Consider the following 6,177-nt stretch of genomic DNA (forward strand, 5'->3'; position numbering starts at 1 on the left):
GCATTACATTGACCATACATATTTTGTAGGGGCGTGCGGACAGTAATCTCCGAGATGCAAACAATACAACAAAGTAATCAAATATAATTAAATATATTTTTCATAAATTTTTCCAAGAATACTTTTCGAACAATGAACAGTCACTTATACAAGTATAAATATAAAACAGTAATCATATCCCAGTTCCCATAATGTTAGCGACTTTCTGTCATTACATTGCATTTTACAAAACAGTGCTTATTCAAAGGATAAACAGAGCTCTGGAAAAGAGACAGACAGCTTGTTCACATACACAGGGCTCTTCGGAAAGTGCGAATGATCGCAGTCAGAGCCAAGAAATCCCGAGTCTCTCAGCAGCGTAGCCTGCTCCACCAGCCCCCGGAAAGTAAAGCTAGTTTCAGTTTCAAGGGACATGCGCGCTCCTAGCGGTTACCGGACATCATAAGTTCCTTTTCTTATTTCTATTTTTGTTAATTTTAAATCGAGCGAAGCGCGGGAAGTGGTTCGTGCGTCCGTCATGCTTGCCTCCGCTCACCCTTGCCCCTTGCTCAGCGATATCACAAGTCATATCGCGCTTGGTCGTGTGCTTCAGTTGTCGTCCCAAGTGGGAAGATGGGAAAGATAAGACAGAGAAGCTTGATAAGGCGTGCAAGGAACGGAAGACGCAAGAAACTAGGGGCGCGATCTTGTACGCGTTCCAAAATGGAACGGAGGCTTTCCGTTCCATTTTGGAACGCGTACAAGATCGCGCCCTAGGTTGACCAAGCATTAGACAAAGATGGCTAAATCGGGGCACCACATGTGTTGCGCGGCTCTGTGGTGTTCGAACACCGGGAATTCCAGTTCTGCGTAGTTTTTCAGGTTTCCTAATGACCACGGGTAAGCACAAGTATTTCACTCTATTTTCCTAGCTGGTATTCATTTTGCATGAGTAAACCAGTTCTGTGCAAGCATGAGTGGACTGACATAAGAGCAGTGTCGCTCGACTCATTCGTCGTGACGGCAGCCTACCTGTTGCCGGTGAAATACTTGTAATGAAGGGCTCGATTGCGTGTTATTGAGCTATACATTTTGTTCTCTTTTTGTCGACATGCACAGCGTAGGTTAAAAAAAAAGAAAAGAACGGAAGACGCAGCCGTAGTGGTTAATAATTTTCGCATTCGTTTGGATCTTCTGGAATCTATTTAAACTCATTATGTACAAATTTCCGTTGTGAATGAAAATTGCTTCTGTAGCTTGTCACTTTCGCACTGCGTGGAGGTCACTTTTTTTCAAGTACCGAATGTGTGAATAAAAAATGTCACAGTTTCGCCCTAAGGGCGAAGCAATGAATGCGATAGCAACACAGCAATCTCATACGAAGTAAGGTGAGCGGCTTTGGTAGCAACAACACGCAGAACTGTTGTCGACGCCATCGGCGTTTTGCCCGCGTTAGCTCTAAATGCGTGCGGCGTTGGTGACTGTTGCTGGAGCCTCTCATATAAATAGGCACTTGGTGCCGCAGCTAAACGTCGCGTCCCTTCCTTCCCCCTCCCCCACGGCCTCTCGCGCGTCTGAAGAAGGCGCGTTTGCTCTACATATATGGTGATTGTAAAGGAGAAACGAGACGCCTAATTCTGCAGCCCTTAAGCGAGCACGGCGCAGAACGCGCGTTTGTTCTCCGCCGTGCGTTCACTCCCCGTGAAAGACGCGCCCCTCGCGCCCTTTCACTCGCACATACAGCGTTCGGCGCGCGGCGACGATTTCATCTCCAAATGACGTCATACGGAACCTCACGGCGACGGCGACGGCGACGGCGACGCCGACGGCAGAAATCTGCTTTTGAGTGTCCATATAATTGCTATCGCAATAAAACAAAAGCGTTCAAATTTTACTTGTGTTGAGTTTTGGCTGGCCGAGAAATCGGCGAGTTTTAGTTGATTCACTTCACCACACAGGAACAAAATGAACGATTGATGGTGCCAGGAAGGTATTATCTTCTTGCTACCCCCGCTATATCTGTGGACAAGTTGAAGTGTAGCCCTAAACATAACCGCAAGTTAGGACTTTCAAAGCGACTACTTTCATGAAATGACGAAAAGGTAATTAAGAACGGTTCGCTATATAAATATTGTTCATTATAATTGCTTGGCACTGGTGCGTACGAGCAATGTCCCAGTGGTTTAGAAAATTAATAGCAGCTTGCAAGGTAAACCTGGTAGGAAGAAAGCACTTCCTAATAAACGACACACTTCAGCGGGTTCTGGGTCTCCCGTTAGGGGGTCCTGACAGTAGCTCCTCAGGATCAAATAAAGTTCGTTGTCTGTGTCTGTCAGCGGGTTCTGTTCCGCGATTTGGCCAATGTCTCCGCACGGCCAGCGGACCTGCAAGAGAGGACGAACACAGTCCGCTTGAATGCGAAATGGGAAAGGAGATTTTCAGAAGCAACCCTCCTCCTCCCGACTGCGCGCCCTCTTCCTCGACCCTCTGACCTCATCAGTGACGTCATGGAGGCATTGTTTTGCTTGTGAATTATTTCCAGTAGGATATCCGGCAGCCGTCATTTGTGGAAGCGGCGCTGCCGCCGCGTATCGGCATGGGACCGAGCGTCCCATGGGAGCTATAGGGTGTTTCCGGCCCCTGGCTCCACTACGTAAGTTCACGTTTGTAAATAGCGTATTGCTTTAGAGTTACTGTGTTATAATTCTCAATAAATCCTATGATTCGTTTCACAACGCGCTTTTCAAAAAACAATTTGTTTATACATACGATAGTCGCAAGACGGTAGATATATAATGCATTCAGATCACCGATTTTGCAAATTTATGTCACCCTGTCTTCAATAGTTCTGAATGTAAGTCCGAGAGAAATGTCGGATGAAAATCTTCCAATGATAGGCATAAAAATGTCCTAGTTTGTTTTTATTGCGATAGCAATTATATGGACACTTAAACCGGATTTCTGCCGTCGGCGTCGTCGTCGCCGTCGTCATCGCCGTCGCCGTGAGGTTCCCTATAGATAAAATCTTCGCCGCGTGCCGTATGCCCGAGCGGAAGCGTGCGGGGACGCGCGCTATCACGGAGAGCGAACGCACTCAATCTCCCACGCGCAAGCAAGGAAGCGGGAAGCCAGCGCCGGAGGGAGCGGAGGGGGGGGGGGGGGGCGCACTTCCACTCTGCCAACAACCGCGCTCGTCGCTCGCTCGCACCGTCTCTTAGGGCTCTGTTATACTCCGACTACAGTGAACTAGAAGTATTGGGTAGTGGAAAGAGCGGAGGGCTGGGCACACAGGCAGCGTGAAGCCAAGAGCGAAGACTCCCGCTAGAGGCGCTGGTGTGCTCTTCCCGAGGAGACCGTGCCGGTTGGAGCCCGCGTTGCCCGCGTAGCTGCAACCGCTTTACCGCGTCGTTCTTGGTGTTACGAGCCAGCGTGCTTCTCGTGTTTTTGCAAGTGAAGCTACTGAAAGTGCCGAGCGTGACCATTTGCCTGTTCGATGCTGCCCTGTTGTCGCTTTTTGGATAACGTAAGAGAAGAAAAAAAAAAGAAGCGATGCGCATTGCAATGCGCCCGGATGCAAGAGCGGGTATCTTGGTTTTAGAGAAGTAAATGGGCGCACGTTGTCTCTTTTTGGAGTGCCTAAACACAATGACAGGCGGAAACAGTGGGACAGGAATCTTCATTGCTAAGATAAGCCACTCTCCGAGACTTCAACTGCATGGGAGAGGCACTTTGAAGCGCATTTTATTTTGCGCCACCATGTTCACTTCATCAACGGTGAGGAAGTAAGGATTCCTCGAGGTAAACCTGCGCTGACCGACGCCGCGGTGCCCACGCTCCTGCCCGATTTGCCATCCTATCTCTCAAAGGAAAGGCATCAGAGAAGACAAGAGAGAAAACGCGTTGCAGTGTGCCCAGCTGCACGCACGAAGAAGGTGCATTTGTCTCGTCGCGACGTTCATGATTCATCATCTCAAGATGATGGTGCGGATGGCAACGACAGCCTGGATGTGACAGCGCCCCAGCACAATCTTCAAACGATCGTAAACAGTGTGGATATTATAAAATAAATTCTTGGCGCATTTTTGTTGCAGGATGATCGGAGACATCATTGAAATAATGACATCCAGATTTCCAAGTCACGCTCTGCGGCCAGAATCTGCTTCTGTGGAAAAGCTTCTTTCATTTTTGACATGCCTGACCGAATGGGAGCTGCATGCAGGTGGTCGAGGTGGCTTCCTGTCCGCATCTACTGTTGTTGGTCTGAGAGTCACAATTTCAAGCGTTCTGTCGTTGCTGACCTACATGACAAAGGATGTTAGCTACAAGTACTTAATGGCCTCAAAGCTGGGTCAGGACCCAGTTGAAAATCGCTTCGGTACAGCACGGCAGTCAAGCGGTTACAATACCCATCCAGTACACAGTTTCTCATTACTGTGTCTTGCCTAAGTATTTATTGGCTTGCCAGATCTGTTGGTAATGGGAATGCTGAGCCTGGTGTTTTTACAGCACTCATTGAGCCAGACATGATGGAAGGCCCAAATCCTGGCAAAACTGACATAATTCAAAGCCTTCTTGATGATGATGACATTCTCACTGCATGGTATCAAAAGCAGAACCCTGTACCAGACCATGTCTCATGTGATCAAGCAAAATGTGACGACTGGCTCATTTTTATATTTGTGGTTATGGTGCCAGGAAGTTTTTGTTGAAATTGGAGTGTGATGGGGGAATGCCACAAATTGCTTCTCCCAAAGAAGGAGGATGTTGATAGTCTTGCTGCAGCTCCGTACACCAGGCTGTACACCAGGGGCGGTATTCTGTAAGAATCTACCTAGTGGACTGTCCATTTCGGCGGCCGCCGATTCGCTGCTGTTTGATGTGCAGGAAGGTTCCAGCCAGTCTCCTTCCTGCACGTCAAGCAGCAGTGAATCAGCTGCCGCCGAAATGGACAGTCCTAGGTAAACTCTTACAGAATACCGCCCCAGTACACAAGGAGACAATGGTGGCCTACTGTATCCAGACGGGTGGCTTTTCAGGTTTATTCGAAGATTAGAAAAACCTTTTCACAGCCACATTCAGTACACAGGAGCTGCATCATGAGCGTGTTAAGAATGTTATTACTCTTATTAAGAGAAACCAAGAAGACCGGATAGGGCGCGCCAGCCATGCAGAATCTTTGACGGTGAAGGTTGTAGCTTCTTATGTTACCACACACGGTTCCACTTCTTTGTGAAGTCCTTAAACCGTTCCAAAGAGTCGGGTGACTTCAAGATATCTGAAGTTGAGCCGCTGTACATAAGTATGTGAAATGGTATTGTGTACTCTCTACCGTGCAACTCATCTGTTGCAGTATGTTTCTTGAAAATGCCTCCCCCCTACCTACTGATACAGTCACTGAAATAAACTGTCTGCAGGAGGCTCATGATTCGGAAATGCGCATGTTCATCGCTTGCTTAAATCATAATGATAGAAGAATGAAGCAGTATGCATGCACTCAGTACAAATGTTAAGCTAAACATTTCGACAGAATTACCTGTCTGGCCGGGAAAATTGATTAGAACTTAGACAGTGACTCCAACCAAGTAAGGGTATTTATTAGCCCGACGTAATATAAACCGCGCGAAGGGCATCCTACCCTCTGTGTATGTCCATGGCCTCGGAGACACGGCGAAAAGAAGATAAGACCCCCCGCTCTAGGTCACCAACACCAAAACATATCGCCCCCCCCCCCTCTCTCTCTCTTCAACGGCTTTCCCGCGGGTAAAGTGTCCCCCAGCATCGGTCATCCCAGTCGACCAGCAACGCCGCCGCCTCCCCACCCTTTCGCAATTTTCGTGTGTCTATAATAGGTGCCCTGTCGAGTGTCTCCCCACCTTCCTTTCTCTCCCCTTTCTTATGATGGACTTTTTAAAAGCTGCACACCGTCACCTCCGAAGAATACCCCCTGAAGAAGGAGCCGAATTGGCTCCGAAACGTCGGGTTAATAAATACCCTTACTTGGTTGGAGTCACTGTTTAAGTCCTATTCAAGACAAATGTATTTTCTATGTTTCGAACGGGACTTGTGACTAGTGCAACTGGGTAAAAAAAAAAAAGTGAAATTTTGATGCTAAAAGTGCACCCTGCCGGTGCAGCACGAAGTGCGTGCATCGCGATAACAGACATTGTAGGTCCGTACCGTGCCCCGCCATCCCTTGCA

This window comes from Dermacentor silvarum, unplaced genomic scaffold (genome assembly GCF_013339745.2).
Source record: "Dermacentor silvarum isolate Dsil-2018 unplaced genomic scaffold, BIME_Dsil_1.4 Seq597, whole genome shotgun sequence".
Classification (NCBI taxonomy): domain Eukaryota; kingdom Metazoa; phylum Arthropoda; class Arachnida; order Ixodida; family Ixodidae; genus Dermacentor; species Dermacentor silvarum.